The sequence below is a fragment of the Chelon labrosus genome, assembly GCF_963514085.1.
Source record: "Chelon labrosus genome assembly, chromosome: 2".
Lineage (NCBI taxonomy): Eukaryota > Metazoa > Chordata > Actinopteri > Mugiliformes > Mugilidae > Chelon > Chelon labrosus.
Window position 1 is genome coordinate 15,374,108 of NC_140338.1, and position 20,098 is coordinate 15,394,205.

The window sequence follows — 20,098 nt, forward strand, 5'->3', positions numbered from 1 at the left end:
TACATTTACACATCTTTTATATGTAAGAACAATTGAAGGCCGCTATAGTATTTTGCTCATACTCAAAGTCATGACATCTGTCGGTGTGTTGCCATGGTAGCAGCTTGTTGCCGTTCAGGTTCCTCATTATGTCCTGTTGGATGAAACACCTCTTTCTCTGCTGTCCAAGAACGTTTCCGTCCACTTGTGTGTTTTTATGCGACGCTAACCGTCTCTGGCGATACAGGACTGTAACATACCAGTATGTCTGTTGTGTAATCGTGAGACAAGTGGAATCAAACATATAGCACCAGGAAAAAAAATGTGGATGTAGAGAAACTAAAAAATTATGACTGACCATTAATTATTGTCTGAACTTCTGAGTGGTGCAGTCTACATTCAGAGCAAAGGTTCAGTTGCCATAGATGAAAGTCAAGTTGGGTGCAACTGTTTTTCTATTTTACTTTGTGCCAAATGCCCTTTTCACTTCCGCCTAATCACCCTTTAAATTATAAGGTATAGAAGTGTAATGATAACCTGGTGATGAGCCATTTCTCTCACTAAATGTGACTTTTACGTGCCTCCTTATTTGTAAGCTTAAAAAATTATTGCACATTAATTGTAGCTATTGGAAGATAATTTACAGTTGTGAGTGTTTGCGGCGCAACATCAGCCGCAATAGCACGGATAGCATTTAAAGTTAATTATAGCCATACTTCAGTTAGGCGCGGTGTGGAATTGACGGAAGGTCACATTTATAAATCCTTATTGAGACGGCTACTTTTTAATCGTTCACTTTTATGACGACTGATCCAGATTAGATATTAAATAGTGAAACTGGGAAAGGCAGCTTTATATGTGCAATCTTTAAAGCTGAAATTGTTCTGCTGGCTTTAATGGTTAATTTAACTTATATGAATAACTTGCACTTGTCTTGTTGACGGTATGGCGGTACATGACCGGTGCTGGGTCTCCCTTGTGCCTCCAAAACAGTTGTGACTCATCAGAGAATGGACATGGTCCTTCTGAGGGTGTCCTGTGGTGTCTGGTAACAGGGTGTTGTTGGTCGGGGCCTTTGAGTCCTATGGGTTGAGGGAAGGGGCCTCTGTGGATCATCCCACAGATACATGATCAGTTTGGGATGTATTTGGAGGCCAGGCCAACACCTTGTGCTGTTTTTGAGCTGTTCCTAAAGCATTTTTGTGTGTGTGTCTGTGTCAGGCTGCATCCTGCTTGGGATGGCTGCTGCCATCAAGGAGTGTCATTACTATGGGGTGGGGGGTGCCTGGTCTGGTCTAGGTGGGTGGTACATGTCTAAGTAACATCCACATGAATACCAGGTCCAAAAGTTTCCCAGCAGAACATTGAACTGTCACAAGATCGTAAATGATATTTACTTCACCTGTCAGTGGTTTTAATGTTATGGCTGATTAATGTGTTACAGCAGTAAAATACAAGAACCAGTGCCTGAAGTCAAAAGTAGGTTTGGCACGACTTATGAGTAAATTACAGCCACATTTCAGTTAAAAATATGTTGCTTGCGAAATTGGGTAAAAGAAAAAATATTGCTCTTGATGTGTCGTGTTAAATCTAACAGGTGCTGCTGCTTAGTAGTAAAACTTGTGTTTGCAGAACTGGTAAAACCATACAGAGATGACAAAGATTCACCTGAGCATGAAAAAAAACGTTTGTAATACCTGTAAATGCTCGGCTTCATTTTTCTCTGTTGTTATTAATAGTCAACTTCACCCAAAACATGTATGATCTATCATTATTCGTTTAGTTTTATAGCCCCTGCTCTCCATGACTATAATGTGAACCAGTTTGAGAAGCTGCTCCTGAGACATCCAGCTGCACGTTGTATGATTATTTTGATGGCCAGGTCTCAGCTGCTCGGTGTGGAAAGCTCCTGGACTTGAAGGAAGAAGCTGTTGAGAAGGTGGGGTCAGAGAGGAAATGAGGCTGCATTCCAGCAGTGATTTATGAAGTGTCTTTCATTCTCTTTGTACTGGTGGCGAGTTCGCAGCTGCTCCAGACAGCTCGCTGAGTCGAGCGGAGCCGAGCTCGTGTCAGCATGCATATTGAAAGCAAGTCTTGTTCCCATATGTGCAAGTTGATGCACTGCTGCTAGGTGAGTGTTGTAAATTTAAAGGTTCTCATGTGGCTTCGCTTAAAAACTTATCTTTTTAAAACCTTTTATCAATAAATCATCTGTGGTTTTCAGTCACAGAGGAAGTATTCAGAATGAATCTCCGCCAAAACTGAGCGATGACAAACTAGAGAGTGAGTCACGTCTTTAAGCCCGGGTCCAGTGTGACTAGACGGGACGCGTCATATTAATAATCTGTAAGAGACTCCAGCACTGCTACGTGAGAACAACCAGACCGGGCTCCGTGTTCACACTTGAGACAGGAATTAAAACAGCTAAAACATCCAACGTGCTTAATAGACTTTATAAAGCAATGAACACAGTTTGGTAAATGAAATTTGATTAGCTGTCTCAAAATGGTTAGCTTGTAGCTCAGCCTGCAGCAGCCATTGTTCTCATTAACTAAGAAACCAACGTCTGTTCTGAGAAGTTATTTAATTCGATTAGATTATCAATCACCGTTCTGTTTTTGCACATATTTCACAATATTTTTTTGCAACTCTAAGTTATTCTTGTTATGTAACTACTGCTGTTTGTTTGCTAATTTGTTACGTAATAGGAACAATGTCATGCGTGTTTGTTATGTAAAAGAATGAGGAGAAAAACGATACCGACTAATAATGAAGTTGGAGCGCTAATAAAGCCCATCGCAGCGCCCCCCCCCCCCCCCCCCCCGCGCTTTAAACTTAAGACACATGAAAATGCATGTACGTGCTGAGATGCGTGCCGCTGTCTTCTTTTTCCCGAAGAAGACAGTGATTTTATTCACTTAAGAGTGTTGCATAACTCGGTTCCTCTCTCCCCTCTCAGAATTTAACCAGTGTAAGTCATTCTGAACCAGGGCCAGGAAACACAGCAGTTGCATTCCTTCATGTGGACTCATTTTGTTTGGCACATCCCGACACAGCTGACTGAAGTAGCAGGAATCTCTTAACCTCTGCGCTCGATTCCTTTTGGAGCCTTCTGAGACTGAGTCACAACTTTACCTAGAAAGCATTTTAGCTAGTAAAAGTAGTTCAAATGTGGCTTGTTCTGTTTCTGAGCACGGGAGCTGGATGCAGTGCAGCTTGCAGAGTGGGCAGAATAAAAGTTGGCGACCTTTGTGTTCAATTTAATAAGAGATCTTTGGACAGCAAACCCAGTACTATGTCCCCTCGTAGCACAGATAAGTATATACTGTACTTCTAATCGTGAGTCAGAGTGGCTCTGGCTGAGGTTTTTTATTTTTTATGAGAATGTTTCTGGCGCTTTGCAAGTCAGAGAGTGACTGAACAGACAGGCTCTTTAAACATGACGGGAGAGAAACGCCTGCGAAAAGTATTCGCTGGGAACTGAGCTGGAGATGCTACAGCCGCATGGCACACGTCCCAACTACTGGGCCTCCGCAGCACTTGACAAGGCAGCAGAGCACAGCTTGTCCTGTTTTTACATGCTCCCGGGCTGTGAACTCTTGTGTACGTATTTATCTTATTTACCCGAGATTTATTTTTATCTGACATGTGGCGTATTTGTCCCCGATGTTGCATTGATTAGTTGATGCTTTTGTCCCCAGACGGCTCCAAAAAAACGTCAGTATCTGGGCGTATTTTAATGGATGCTGCTGAGGCTTTTAGTGTTGGATCGCTGCTCTCTTCACTGATACAAATGCACTACTCCAGCTAAAATATGATCGCCATCATATAGCCAATTTAAGTTGGCTTCATTAGTCACAGCCTTCGGTATTTGGATCAGGTAGCTGAAAAGTTGTTATAGCTATGTACGCCAAACGTTATGACCACCTTCCTAATATTGTGAAGGTCTCCCTTGTGCCTCCAAAACAGTTGTGACTCATCAGAGAATGGACATGGGCCTTCTGAGGGTGTCCTGTGGTGTCTGGCAACATGAATGTTGTTAGTGGGGGGACTTTGGGTCCTATGGGTTGAGGGGAGGGGCCTCTGTGGATCAGGCTTTTTCCAGTGCATCCCACAGAAGCTTGATGAGTTTGGGATCTAGTGAATTTCGAGGCCAGGTCAACACCTTGTGCTGTTCTTCATGTTTTTTCAGTTGTTCCTAAACAGTTTTTTTTGTGTGTGCCTGTGTCAGGCTGCATCCTGCTGGGGATGGCTGGTATAGGTGGGTGTTACATGTCTAAGTAACATCCACATGAATGCCAGGTCCAGAAGAACATTGAACTTTCACAAGATGGGTCAATGTAATTCACTTCTCTTGCCAGTGGTTCTAATGTTGTGGCTGATTGATGTGTTAAAGCAGTAAAATACAAGAACCAGTGCCTGATGTGCAAGTCAAAAGTAGCGCATCAGGTTAGGCCGGTCACTGGTCATAATGTTATGCCTGATCGGTGCACGTTACTCCAGTGTGTCGGTGTAATATTCATGTTACAGCTCACAACAGAGTGTGATATTTTTCATCTCATTTACTGCGTTGGAATTCGTCTTAAAATGACACACATCTGGAAACATCCCACGGTGGCTTTGTGTCACACCATTACTCAATTAATGAATTAGTTCCCTGCAAATTCAGCGCTGCGCTCCGCTGCAAATAAAGCCTGTAAGAATGCTGAATCGCAGAGCTTGTCTGTCCCGTGTCTTTCTGTCTCACAGTTATCAAATGTCAAACAGCTGGAAAGCCTGTCTGGGCATCTGCCCGTTTCCCAGAACTTAATGTCCATATCCAGTTTTGTTTACGTCAACTATCCCCTTCTCCCTAGACTAGCCAGCTCCTCGGCGCTGCTGGTCAGACTAGTGGGCCTAATTATGTTTTTACTTCTCTTAAAACACCTTTCCTTGTTTTGACCTGCTGTGAAACATACTACACCCTAGGGTGCAAAGTTAACGACCAAAACTAACAGTTACTATTCTGTGGTGGTGTTATTAGTATAGACTTACCAGTCTATGGGTTTCTAATGGCTCTTATTTGGTTACATTATTTCATCACCAAACAGGGAAAGTTGTATTTGCCTCTGCAGGGATAGCACCCTCCGCTTTGGGGCACTGTTAATTTTGCATACCGCTCTCGATTTTAGTAGCTCGACTTGATTGGTCTGTCGTCCATCTATGTTTTTACTGTTCAGCGTGTCTTTATTTGAACAACGGCGTGATATATGGAGTGTTTAGATCCACGAAAAACACAGACATGTAACGTTAGCAGGACGCCCAGTACTTGATTAACGCTGAGTGTACATGGGCGTTTCCGGTGTCTCAAATAGCCAGACGGTTCATATTTGATATCAGCAGGAGCGGACCAAAGGGCCGCCTTGATGCAAACGCCAACAATCACAACAATGAAACATGTGGCGTGGCTATGACGGTTGAAGGCTGGGTGAAAATATGTTTTAAATCAAGTTGAACATTAAGATTTGACAAAAAAAACGTTTGGGATCATATGTAACGCTAATAAAGAGGGCTGACTGAGCCGTTAATCCTGCCAGATTAATGTTGAATAATGTTGATAATCAAAAGGAAGCACAAACTGTTGTACTACATGCTATAGGATTATGAATTGCTCCTGTCAGCAGCACATGGCAGATGTTGACATTACTTCTGTTACAGCTTGTCTACACAGGAGGGATTTAAGATGATTTTTATTTTAAATCTGACGGGGATCTACTGAATCCATCAGACTACACATACACCAAATAGCGGCTCACGTCTTTTTTTTTTTTTTTTTTTTTTTTGTATATACAGTCATCTTAGTGGGTTAATTCGCAGGTGACCGTCACTCAGTTGTGTGGCCGAACGCATTTAGATGCGCGAGTGAATCATAACCCACTCTGGCTCTCTTACGCTGTGCGGGCTGAGCAGACATTGTGTTAGTAATGCTGGTGAAGGGGAAACACCCAACCAGTTTCCCTCAGGCATGCCAAAAAAATGGTTCGATCCTCTACTGAAAAGAGGGAAAATATACTCATATCATTGTAGTTCAGATTTCATTATGCAAAATTTGGTTTGACGTTACAGCTGCAGAGATGTGTAGCATCATGTTTTTTTTCGCCGGGTTGCCAGCGGCTGCCCCCCGTTCACTTCCCATCAGACGAGACAGGAAGAACTGACGCATGTGTGATGGTGACTCACTGTTACATGCTGATGCAGGTGTCGTGTGCTGTGCCAGGTTGTTGAATTGTTCCAACGTAGTTTTTATTCTGGCAAAAGCCCTTTCAAGAGTTGCCGTGTTCTGTTATGGAGGTTTTGGAGGATAAACTGTGAAATCTCATCATTCTTATCTCACTACTCTGGCCCTCCTGCCTTCTCCGCTCATATTCCAGGCGGCCACATGGCTTCTTAACTCTTTGATGACCCCCTCTCAGATTGTTGCACTGACAGCGCTTTCTCCCTCTCTCTTTGTCCACAGAAAGAATCAGCCCTTGGAGTAGGAACCCGGAGTGAAGAGAGGACCAACTGTGGCCTGAACAAAGACAGACAGAGGGAACTGTAAGTAAACGCTGCGGTTGTGTGAACTTCTCAGAGGGGGTCAGGAAGTTTTTGTGTGTGGCTTGCGCTCAGTGAAGCGTTCATCGCATAGGTTTACACACAGGCCTGGTGGGATTTGTGGTTATTTTGAATGGTGTAAAAGTGTTCACATGCCAAAGGAGCCTTCTAAATTGCCCAGGCGTGGTTTTCAGGATCAAAATATACGGCGCGTTGCGTCTCTTCTTGCTTGTGGACACCCTTGTATTGACTGTGCTGTCAGAAAATAAAACCCGCAGCCCAAACGGTGGCCCCAAAACGAATGATGGCATTTCATTATGTTGATATCTTATCATTACATTTCCAAGTGCAGCTGTCTCGTGTGTTTTTTTTTACCGACGTCTAGGCCACTTTGTGTTTTCACACTTGCACAAATGCTGTAAAAGACATTCACCAACCTCACAAACAGCCTATGCTGACAGGATGTAAGCTTGAGACCAGCTGTTTCCTAGCAACACATTTCCTCGCGTAAGTGTCTGTTATCAAGTGCATTTTTTCCCCCTCACCTCACTAAATCTACTCTCCACCACAAATAAGTTCTCAGCCTATAGGAGGCACGATTTAAAGAGTTTTATCCAATGTTGTAGCTTAATAATAATAATGGGCATATCAAAAAGACTTACAGTGTGTTTAAAGACACAGAAAATTGTCTTAAGTAGTAGTAAATCAGCTTTATTGGCCATGTGCGTACAGCCTCCATCCAGGTCATTCTCTGCAACCTGCCACCACCGGTTTGGACCTCCCTTTATCTTCAGACCTGCAGTAATTCGTCATGGCATCGATTGGAAACATTCCTCAGAGAGTCTGGTCCATATTGACATGATAGCTTGAAGCAGTTTCTGCAGATTTGTCGGCTGCACATCCAGGATCTCTCGTTACACCTCATCTCAAAGACAGACAGAGGGATTGAGATCTGGTGACTGTAGAGGCCATTTTACTACAGTGAACCCATTGTCATGTTCAAGAAACCAGCACGAGATGATTTTATCTTAGTGACGTGGTTCGTCTTGCTAGAAATAGCCATCAGAAGAATTGCACACTGTCTGTCATAAAGGCATTGACATGGTCGGCTACAGCACTCAGGTAGGCTGTACTTAGGGGACCAAAGTGTGCCAAGGAAGTATCCCCACACCATAACACCAGCAGCAGCCTGAACCGCTGATAAAAGGTAGCATGGATCCATGCTTTCATGTTGTTTACATCATATTCTGTCCCTACCGATTCAGCAAAATCTCCTCAGACCAGGCAGCGTTTTTCTAATTTGTTTTCTGCTCTTAGCTAAAACGAGTGGCACTCAGTGTGATGATCTGCTGCCAGAGTAGTCCACGTTCTTCAAGGGTTTGTGCGTTCAGAGATGCTCTTCTGCTTACTTCAGTTGTAACCAAAGAGTTAGTTATCGTTGCCTTTGCATCAGTTCGAACCAGTGTCACAAATCTCCTCTGACCATCAGCAAGGCATTTCTTTACCCTGACAACTGCTGCTCACTTGATATTTTCTCTTTTTCACTTTCTGTAAACCTTCGATATGATTGTACATGGAAATCCCAGTACATCAGCAGTTTTTAAAACACTCAGAGCAGCCAGCATTCAAAGGCATTTAAGCCACATTTCTTCCCCATTCAGATGATGCAGTAGTTGCTGCCACGTGATTGGCTGATTTGATGTTTTTTTAACGGGCACCTGAACAGGTTTACCTGATGAACTCTGCATGTCATCCGTCCATTTATACAGAGAGTAGCGAGAACACTCGGAGCAGAGTGGGCAGCTATGTCATGTGCCCAGGGAGCAATTGTTTTAGGGGTTAATGGCCTTGTGCACGGGCATGTCAGCCCTTTGACCCTGCAGTCCCAGGTCCACGTCCCTAAACACTAGCCCACTCTTCCATGGAAGTTATTTGCACAATTAATCATTGGCTAATTTAATCACATCTTTAGTCATTATACAGCTCTTAAAACGTGTATTGTTTGTGTTATACGGTATGTACAAACATGAGTCTAAAGAAGTGAAAAAAGTACATATCCCTATTAGTCAAAATTCACCTCATCATGTCAAACCAGTCCAAAACTCCCAAACTTGCTCTCCCATTTTAAATTAATACAAAACATCCTTATCATTGCAGTGATTGACTAAGTCAGTTCCTGGACATCTCAGTGTTGTCATATCTCCCCATAGTCTTTACGTGTTTTATGATGAAGTGGAAAAAGCCTCAGACGTCCTTGCTCTACTTTAGTTTCCTTTTTGAGGATGAGCAGACGATGTGTCAAGTGAGGGAATGGTGAGAAAAAAAAAATCCATAGACATCAAGATAAAAAAAAGAAAAGAAGAAAACGATTGTTCTGGTGCCGGCGCGGAAGACCACACCCTGTGTGTCACTGTGAGCGTCTTGGGGCAGGATGCAGACCTTTCACACTTGTGCACGAGACACAGTGGAAGTTGTTGCAGTTGTTATGAACAAACAGGAGGCGAACCCGTCAGTGAGGAATCCGAGGTGTGTGTGGTGTTTGTATAAAGGCGTGTGTTGAGGCCAGAAAATTAAAAAGCACGTGATTGATACTGTATCTTTAGGATGTTTAGTTTAGACGTTTGCATGACCCATCCTATATTTTGGCAAGGTTTAGCAAAGATGTCAAATTGTGTGTCGTTTCCTGTCAGACGTCTGACTTTGGGATCTTCACTGTGATGCATGTGTGCATGTCAGTAATTTGAGCAGTTGAGCAAAATGCACACAGTTCACGTGATCTCTGTGCATTCATTGTTCAGAGCTGTGTGTGTGTGTGTGTGGGGGGGGGGGGGGCGACTCTTCCTTAAACCCAAGAGTGCGGCGCACATCCTGAATTATTCATCCAAGGCATGCACTGGTGAATTAAAGGTAAAGTGATAGCACATAGCGGTGCCTTGCTTGGCTCGCTGCTGCATTTTTAAAGTGTGGGCTGGCACTCAAATGTCAAAATGTTAACATTGTCTTCCCCCGAAAACTGTTTATCCGGTCCATGAGACCAGAGTGAGGACATTTGATACGGAGTGTGAATAATTTAGGATGATGGTTTTGGATTGAATTTTCATCCAAGTGCTGCTTCCCCTTTTTGTGTCCCAGTGCCCATCTCCCTTTGCTCCAGACATGAATGCTTAATACGTAAAAAGTACAGAGAATCAGTTATGTGTCACCCTTCTTCTCAGATCACGCCACTTCTCAGTGCTCACATGAGGGTCATTAAACATGTTTAATTATCTGTGCATAGCAGCTGTAATCTCACAAGGCGTTGCCTCTTTGGATGACATGAATTTATTTGATTTTTAACATGTCTAGCAGATCGTGACGCTGACATGACAAATAATTCTGCAGAAGAAGAAAGGCTGTCGTAATTTATCTGGAAATTGTTTTGATATTTGTCCGGGTCATTGAACAGTATGTGTTCCTGCTTGTCATATTCCTTGGAAGGGAATATTATTTTTAGCTTTACCATAGGGAAGACTAGCAGAAAAGCTTCCCGTGAAAAGATAACGGTGTGTATATAGTCACTGTCTGAAAAAGCGTCCTTTTTAAATTTGAACTTGAAAACTGCTTCCTAAGCAGACTGTTGAAAGAGGCTGAGATTTAGCCATCTTCTGTGTCACTCCCTAATCAGTCCCACACTGCTCACCCACTCATTCTGAGTAAATAATTCAGGACTTTTGCCTGCTCCGGAGCAGATCGGACACACAGTTGAGGATAGGTAGGGACCGAGAAAACTGCTTCTGATGCACATTCAGTTCTCCAGAGTTATTTTAATTTGGAAAGATTTTGCTAGTAGTAATTGACTTGATGTTTATCTGTGGATCCAAGTGATTTATACAAGTGATTGATATAAGTTCTTGAGACAAACTACTTCACACTAAAGTGAGGTATCAGGTAACCCATTCAGTGCAGTAATATATGGGGATTGTCTGTTAGGTTTAATGATTTTAATTTAAAAATGATAAGAAGTAACAGATACTGTGGTTGTAAATGATACTACATTACTGTGTTAATATCTACACTGAGATTGGGTGTGTGTTTTTCATCACAACGCTCTGATGCTGCCTGGTTTGCATTGTTAAAACTAGTAGGCACCGACGTGAGGGTCTGTGTTAACGTTTCAGGGGTGTGGTTAACGCTTTCTCAGTCATTCATGCTTTTGAGACTTTGTTGAAAACAGGAAATCCAACTTTGTCCCCATGTTGCGGAGACAGGAAGTTGTAACTTTACTGGTTTCTATTTTGTTTGGCGTGACGCCCGGGCGGAGGATCTCTCATCGAGGTCAAATATGTGTTTTGGTTAATATTATGATATGCGTTTATCACTCCTCCGCAACCTCATCGCATCCCAGGTTCAACTTACTGAGAATAAACGCCACTGACGGTGTGTTAAGTAGCACATGCAGATGCTTTTAACAGTCTCAAATGCTGAGGCACCATCGTGTTAGCTGCTGTTCTGCTTGAGCTTTCAGTCTTTGCCCACTAGAGCGCAGCCTACTCAGAGGTAAAACTTCTTTCTCTGCAGGCCCACTCACATCTTGTGGACGTGATGAGTAAATATGTTACAGATGCATTCAAGCACATTCACCATAAACGTTGTGGATCTACGTTAAGGTGCTTGATTCGACTCGTCGGTGTCATATTTCAGCGTGTCAAAAATGCGGATGCCTGTGGATCACCGAGAACGTAATTTGCGAGCCCACTTAAATGTTTCAGCCACTAATTTGTTTTGAAGAGATTATTGGCATCATATTAATTGTCGCTCATTTGCCGCTTGATTAACCACTGCAATAATTTGTCAGGATATCACACTATGAATGAGCGCTTGGGTTGGCCGGAGCGTGTTTTTCCTCCCTTTAGAGATCTGAACAGCACGGACTGAATAGCAGTGTTTGGTGCTGATTTTCCGTACTAATGCAGATGATTTTGATCTTGTTTGGGGGAGTTTATAGGTGGTGACTCTTTCTACTAGAGCCTGGTTGCAGTCTTTTACTTTATTAGCCATTAGTGTGCCAGTCTTCTCATTGAACAGCAGGCTACAGATTTGACAAGAGTTACAATCAACTCAGCCTTAAAGCTTGCGGCCTCACACGACTTTAAAATGTTAAATCAAGTACACAGAAGCAGATGAACTGTTTGTTCAGTTGTTTGCAGAGAAGAGGCAATGGGATTTTAAACTACTGCACTTTACACCGACATGGCATGTAATGCAGTTTTGATACCGAGCTGTGTAAGTTTCATTACTTTTTATTCTTTCCGCATTCTTTACTTCTTTCCTTTAAATTGATAACAACAGCCACTGATATTAAATCAGCACTGAGCATCTGCGTATAACCCGATTAAGTATTATTAGAATCAGTATCAGGCGAGGGAGCACGGGATGTGTGCGTCTCATGCAGTCTGGGAAGTGGATCAAGAGTAATTTTCCATAGTTGAAAAGCCACGTATTAAAATGTTATCTTTCAGTAATGAAGAATAATGGCACGGAGGATCTTTGCAGATGATCTAGTGCATGACTTTTCAGAATGAGAATTACTGGCGTACTTGTGGGTAGTGGTACAGTGTTTTTGTTTGAACTACTATACTCCAGCCGGAGTGGTTAGCGTGTTAACGTGCAATCAGCATGAAGGTTTGGCTTTCTTTTGATGATGATTGATTTTTTTAATTTGAAAATTACATTTGTCTAATGTGAGTTAAAAGATTTCCGGTTACATTTGGAAAGTGCAGTTATGCAGGTTTTGGCTCATTAGGATCTTCTACAGGAAATAATACTCCGATCAAGCCTAACATTATGACCACCTTCCTAATATTGTGTAGGTCTCCCTTGTGTCTCCAAAACAGTTGTGACTCATCAGAGAATGGACATGGACCTTCTGAGGGTGTCCTGTGGTGTCTGGCAACATGAATGTTGTTTGTGGGGGCCTTTGGGTCCTATGGGTTTAAGGGGAGGGGCCTCTGTGGATCATCCCACAGATGCTTGATCAGTTTGGGATCTAGTGAATTTGGATTCCAGGTCAACACCTTGTACTGTTTTTCATGTAGTTTTGAGTTGTTGTGTTTGTGCCTGTGTCAGGCTGCATCCTGCTGGGGATGTCTGCCGCCATCAAGGAGTGTCATTGCTATGGGTTGGGGGTGCCTGGTCTGGTCTAGGTGGGTGGTACATGTCTAAGTAACATCCACATGAATGCCAGGTCCAGCAGTTTCCCAGCAGAAGATTGTATTGTCACAAGATGGTCAATGTTATTCACTTCTCCTGTCAGTGGTTTTAATGTTGTGGCTGATGGGTGTATGTAGTACAGTATGCAGATGAACATTTGCTCCTACTACTGTGCTTACTCTTCATACTGCTTCCACTCCATTAACATTTATAGTAAAGTATTGTACTTTTTATTCCGCTACATTTCTCTGACCACTCTAGTTCCTAGTCACAGGAAGAGACTATTAGCGATGTGATAAATAGTCATTATCATCCACGATGTAGTATGATTTACTTTTCAGTTTTAGCATTAGTGTAAATGTAAAGACCACAATGGCCTTCATGCTGAAAACTTTTCCAACCGATGCTAAGACGTCTGGTGGACTACTAAACTGTAGCTCTTCGTAGCTCTAGTTGAAAATAAAGACGGCTGTAATGGCATTAGATTAACGTACAAAGACCACAAATTCTTCCAGAGCACGGCGTTGATTAGTGGAGCTTTTGCACAGTTAATGCAGTATGCAGTGATGTTCATATGGTGAATGATAGTGCAGTTAAATTCATGTTGTATGCAAAGCTACCTCGCCTGCAGATGTTTCACATTGATGATCCCTATCGCTGCAGCACGTACGCCTGGTGTTGTTCTGTCTTCCTCTGAGACACTATGCTATGGTGCAGTGAGTCTCCACTTTATGGATCAATACTGAAGCAGTGAGCTGACACAGTGAAAAGCAATATTCATAAATAATGAACAGGGCACCCTTTCACCCTGCCCTGTCTTCCAGTCCCAGACGAGAAAAGAGTAGAATTGTGAACAAGATGCTTATTTCCTTTTTTTGTTTTTTGCTTATGCTGCATTCTGATTTCAAGATAAGGTGGAGTCATATCATAATGTTAGCTACTGCCTGCATTAAGGGATAGAAGAACATTACACCTGTTCCAGTTCCTTTCTTTATATATTGTTATAGAGGATCGCAGACAGAGGTCTCAGTGTTTCATTTCTCCCCTGATGGGCCGTTTGTTCCAGGAGATGGAAACCCGTTGTTTCAGGAAATCTCTGTTGCATTGAATCACAGTGAGCTGCCCCGTTCAGTATCACTCCCATCAACAGAACAAATATGCGCCGGTGAACGAGCACGGAAAACGGCTTTGAGTGCTTCATTACTCTTTCCACCACCTTATACGTTGGGTGCAGTTGGCAGTCGGTCGCAGCCGCACACCCGCGGCTGATGCACTCCACTCAAATGAACGGATGGAGCGATAATTGTTTGTGCCACTTTTGCAGTGTCCATCTGAGAAGAGGCTAACGGTAGTCAATTGTTGAGTCAATCTTCGGTCATTAAACTCAAGACAGTGTGGTGAATACTGAACAGGGTGGGCAGTCTAGGTGTACTATCAGCGGCTACGCACTTTAATTTGCCTCCTTAAGTTGTATTAAAACAGAAGTTACATTTAAAGTAAGTATTCAATGTGAAAAACACTCAGAGGACATTAAACATTAATAAAAGAAGCGTTCCTGGCAACGCCTCGTATCAACTCTAAATTGCCTCAATTACAGATTTGTCCGTAACCCACGTGATGAGATTATTACAATATTAATAAGTCAAGTAAGCCGCTGCGGCCAGACTTGCTGCTCGTCTCAGAAGCCTCCGAACAGGTCGTTCTCCTGGAACTCCCTGTCCCTTGGGAGGACCGCATTGAGGAGGCTAATGAGAGGAAGAGGGCAAGATATGCCGAGCCAATGGAGGAGTGCCGGGACAATGGGTGGCGAGCGCGGTGGGAGCCCATTGAGGTGGGATGGAAGAGGGTTTGTGGGCCAGTCTCTCTGCAGGGCCTACAGCATGCTGGGCATTACAGGGGCTGGTAAGCGAAGGGCCATTAAGGAAGTCACTGAGGCGGCTGTGGATGAGGAGAGGAGAGCCGTGGTCACAAGCTGGGGCCTGATCAACCCTAGCTGGGTCGCCTGGGAGAGAGTGTGTGATGTTCGAAAGACCCCGAAACACCCCATGACCCCGGGTAACATCACTGAGGATGTGTCCAGGTTGCATCAAGTTGATGTATGTTACAAGTAATCACCAAAGCAGCACAAAAATATCATTCATTTAACCACGTAATGGTCCTCTCTACGCACAACTTCTTCCAAATGACCAAGATACTAAACGAGACAACTTCTAGGAATCACATATCCCAAAAAAAATCACAAAGAACTGAATGAATTTTCACCCAGAAAGTTTGAACCCATGTATATTTCCTTAAGATCTGTGTATGGTCTGGATCTATTTGGCTGCACAGAGATTTAACTTGAAATGCCGCCTGTTCCTATCAATTTTACACATTCCTGAGCTTTAAAGAAACTCCAAAACTAGACTACTGAAGATGCTTTTAAGCACAGACTTGGCAAAGTGTCAGCATCTGCATTGCCCCATATACAAAAGTACAATACAAAAAGAACTGAGGTAACTTGTTACATCACCTGCCAGCTTCCTAACTTCTTCAAGGACTGTTTCCGATTGTTTAGAAATACGCATCCATTACTGAACACGTCTCTTGGACTTACTGTTCTTCTTACCTGTTTTAATAACAGTAGTATTTTCTCGATTAGTAATAATAAAAAGAAAATCTTTCCAAAGAGATATATGTTGACGCACAAGTAAACTAAATAAGGAAAATGGCAAGTCTTAACCTGGAATAAGACTCAATTGTCAAATCTGTCAATTCACTTAAAGTCACAATATCACAGAATCACGTAGTTTAGGAAATCGTTGCACACATGGACTTAACATATCAGTTTCATATTGAAGTCCTTGTTTCTTATCTTCTAATGATGCCCTAACACATGACATTTAAAAGTCTGCTTCTCTACCATTGACAGTTCATGATTCCCAACACCAGATATAATACCAGAAATAACAATTAAATGCCGTTAAATGTCCCGTTTTGATGCTAACGCGTCCTATGCTCAGTGGTTTTGTGACTGGTCAGAGCAGCGTCCCCCTTTTCAGCGTCTCTTTACTGGTGGTGGTAGAAGGCGGCGATTTTAAATCGTCGTTTAACGTCGTTACATGCGCGCTATTAATAACGAGCTGTTGCCGTTCCTTTAACAGAGGACCTATTCTCAGTTTGATGTCAACACTATCTTTGTCTTTGCCGTTATTACTACCCCTCCCTCCCTCTGTCCCTCCCTCTCTCTCTCTCTCTCTCTGTCTCTCTGCCTCCTGTGACCTCCGGGCTTTATCAGCTTCTGTGCTGAATAATGTTCACATTGTCCCCCGTGCGTAGACTCCTCAGGTTTAAACGTCTGATGTGAGGTGAGCGGGGGGGAATGTGTGGGCTCACCGGATGAGGAGAGGAGCACAGATGTTGAGACACGAGGGAATCTAAAATGATTTGCTCCTGTCTTTCCCCATGTGTGAACTGGCTCCAATCACAGACATGCAGCCTGTATGTGCTGTGTGTCATATTGTGCTTTTATCTGTTCGTCCTATTAAAAGCTTAATAACTGCTTAGGAACGGCAGATTTCAGAGGGTTTATTTTCCGCCTGCCTTTTCAGTTTTTCTTGATCAGTTAGAGAAGCTGTCACAGTGTGGTGATTTTTCTGCCTTTACTGTCCATTTATTTCACTGATTATTATAGTGATCACCAGCGGCGTCTTGACCGCGGTGACGGATTATTACCATAATAATCCTGTCCGCTCTGTTATTGTCTCCTAAATGCTTTCCCTCGGACCCCTCCCCCCGCCGCATCCCGGCTGTATCCTGCTTATCAGTCTTTTATGGTGCATGCAGAGTGGCTTGGATTTCTTGTAAAATTCTCTCCACTGCTTCCTCAATTAACGGAGCGACTCGGAGCTCGAATGTCATACGAGAAAAGCACTTTTGTCGGCAAGTTGGAGGAGCTCAGTCTGAGTGGTCTGCCGCTGGTGGCTGTGGTGGTGGTGGTGGTGGTGGGGTGCACAGCGGTGGCATCAGCGCCGACGGGGATAGCATCCTCATCGCACAGCAGCCGGAGGGAGTGGAAAGGAACGGATGGAAATTGTGGGAGACAGAAGGGAGAGAAGTGGCAGACACACTGCGCCCTGTGTATTGTTTGCGCTCAGAAGAAGGTGTTTTGTGGATGGAAGTGAGTTTGCGAAAGGGGTGGAGGGGGCTACAGGAGGAGGCGTGTGCTGCTCAGAGATAGAAGTACAGCAGAGGCAGTGGAGTAAGTGGGAAGCAAACACAAGGGAAATGGACCGGCAAACTGTACTTCCTGACTCAAGTGCCCTCTGTGTGGATTAAGGTGTGCGTCGGCATCTGTGTTGCGCTCGCCGTAGATGAAACCAGCCCGGTCTGTGACGGAGTACCTGTGGATCAGCACCATGTGGAATACATTAAAGAGAAGGCATCAGCTGTGAGAGAATTCAGCAAGCACGAGGAAGTGGCTGCGGCTTGCAGCTAGTCTCTTTTCCCCCCACACGTCTTCTAACCCCAGAGCTGCCAGGCTACTAATGAGCAAGTCGATGTGTGGCTGTGGCTGCAGCTTCATCTCCTCTCTGATGAAGAGACTGGGCCGCACAGCTTGCTGCTCAGATCTCCTCTCCTGCAGCCATACTTCAGAACAGCTGCAGCGACTGGCCACTGGCTGCCCGCCTCAACCAAAGGTAACGGCGCGTCAGCTCCCCCCCGATACCGCCACAACGGTGTCCTCGTGCCTCCCGGTCAGTCGGGAGGCGTGCTGTCTGTGTGCATGAAATCATTACGGGGGCCTGATGTCATGATTCCAGGAAGCGTCGCTTGTGAAGTGTTGTGTCCTCGTGTATCGACGTTGGTTGTCTGAAGTGATTTTTCAGGTGTAAGAAGTGTTCAGCCAAGGAGAGCAGTGCAGTAATTGATTCTTTAATGGAACCAGGTGATTTAATGGCCGTGTCGCTGCCTTGACAACAGTGGACTGGCTTTCAGTTTGCACAGCTACTTAAATGGATGCCTTCAGTCAGCCTGTGGTTTACAGTGATTGCTGCCCCTCCTTAATAGGAGGAAAAGCTTTTTCTAATGGACCAAATAAAAGCCGAACAACACCGCGTGTGAGTGCCCGTGTGCTCATGTGCTCACATTGGTGTAAATGAGCGGTCTTGGCTCTAACACAGGTTTCTGTCGCATGTCTGTAGCACCAAGGGTTCCCGCTGCTTAATTTCCAGTTGTGCACATGACTGTTTTAGTAGTAAGCTGGCACTGAACGGATTTAAAGTCCCTTCCTCAGTCGTTCTGGCATGTGGCCGCTCTCGCAGCAGAGGAGATTGATTCTCTTGGTCTCCACGAAGATTTATACTCTCACGAGTAATGACGGAAACCCACAAAGGAAAATGTTGTGGTATTATTGAGCTGTTGCATGGCAACAATTCAAATGAAAAAGAGATAAGTGACAGTTTTAGAGGAGGCGTACCGCTTATAGACAAAACCTTAATGTGACTTTTATATTGAGCAGAAGTCATTGTTTTCCAGAGGAGGCATTGTCCTGATATGAAGCACTTTGCTGTGGAGAAGTGTCGTCCCTCTGCGAAGCAGCTCGGGGATTTAAGTTTCACTCTCTTCCTTCGAGACATCACAGGGCACCAGCTCAAAATAGAGCCATCGATTAATAGCTTCTGCACTGAACCGAGGCCGCAGATGTTTCAACAAACAGCGTTTAGAGGATTGCAAGACTTTAAAGCAAACCTGCACACTCACTACAGTAGATTTCATTTCTTAACTCGAAAGATTCATAACGGCAAACTCCAAATCTAAATCTTCTTAAATACATTATACATATATTATAATGCTGAAGTTACTCAAGATGCAGAATGTGTCCTTTAGCTATTAAACATTAATACTGGTTTGTTAGTCTTCATTAACCTCCCACTGTTAATATGGTGGAATTTAAGTGGAGCAGCTATACATCAGCTGCTAGATCTATACGTACTGTATATCTGCTGTGTGTGTGTGTTAACAACAGCCGATCCTCTCTCTGTTCTCTCCCACTGTTCTGTTAAGGTCACATTGGTGTGATTTATTGCTGCCATTTGGGATTGTTACACTCACTCCTTCAAGTTTCTTTCCTTTTTCTCAACAAGGTTTGCATGCTCGATATTTCCAATAGCTTCAATAGAGTCTCCTGTAAAGTCTGGGTTCATCCTTTTCAGAGCTAGAAATTATTGCTGCACCTGACCTGAGTTCTCAGTTTTCACAATTCATAAATGCATACAAAATCTACCTTTCAGCATATGAACCCCACAGTGGGGAACTTTGCAGCATTGCAGCAGCATATAGTTTAACAGTGCACAGTCAACATTAAATGAATGCAAAAAAATAGTAAATTAAATACGTATATGAGAGAATTAAAGATGTAAACACAAATGGGTTATTGCACAGATTTTACAGATATTATGGTTGGGACTGTCCAGTGTGTGTGGTCTAAATAGTAGATTTAGTTCAAGGACTTGAACCAAAATATGACTTGGGGTTTTTATGATTTTTTTTTGGATTTTTTTGCAAATTATAATCTGATCCTTCTGTTCCTTTTTATGAAGTCTTCTCTTTGTGGTAGACCTGGACAATGTTATGCCTACCTCCTTGGTGTTGTGAAGGGGTTTTTCTTTACCGTAAGAAGTGTCCTGCGATCATCCACCACTGTTTTCATCCATGGACCTCCAGGACTTTTTATGTTGCAGAGCTCAGCAGAACACACTGTACAATTAGTGCATTATTTTTTTTCTGCAAATTTACCAAACTGTTTGTTTGGCTACTCCTAATGTTCCTGCATTCGAGTTAATTGTCCAATCAGATTTGTTCCACTGAACAAGTAAGTGGCTGCATATTCAGCAAAGCAATCAATAAAGCATTCCTCCAGTTTGGGTTTGAAACCCAAAATTAAATCTGTACTTTAAGACCATATAATTATACAACTGTGACATGGATATGTTTTAGAAAGAGAGAACTTGTCTCAATGTCCAGCTGTATATGTATGCACTATGTTCTAGTCATCTTCTAGAAGTGATTTATTTTTCTAAATATCTAACCATGTGAAAATACTGTGTAATTACAATTGTCGACTTGGTGCTGCATATTGGTTTTTGGGATGCCACTACTGTGCTGTTGTTAGTCCCAACACAAAATCATCACATGTTATCAGTTTGTATCTCACTCCGCCCTCTGGGTCAGTTTGATTCAGTGTTAATTGAGTGCTGTAAAACGGTAAGCTGTGTTTCTGGCGTACTCCCACAGTAGTTTAGGTGCCAGCTACGTGGTGGGGCAGGAACTAATTCTCTGATGCCATCTGTAGAAAGTTAACGCATACCTGTTTAAC

General features: G+C 43.3%; 1 protein-coding gene across 2 annotated transcripts in view; it reads left to right on the forward strand.

Annotated features, from left to right (window-relative positions):
* fbxw7 (F-box and WD repeat domain containing 7) overlaps positions 1-20,098 on the forward strand; it is a 109,648-nt gene that overhangs the window by 12,191 nt on the left and 77,359 nt on the right. For both annotated transcript variants that reach the window (XM_084567380.1, XM_084567381.1), the window contains one exon: positions 6,476-6,555. The gene's annotated coding sequence lies outside the window, so the exon portion shown is untranslated. The remainder of the gene's footprint in view (positions 1-6,475; positions 6,556-20,098) is intronic.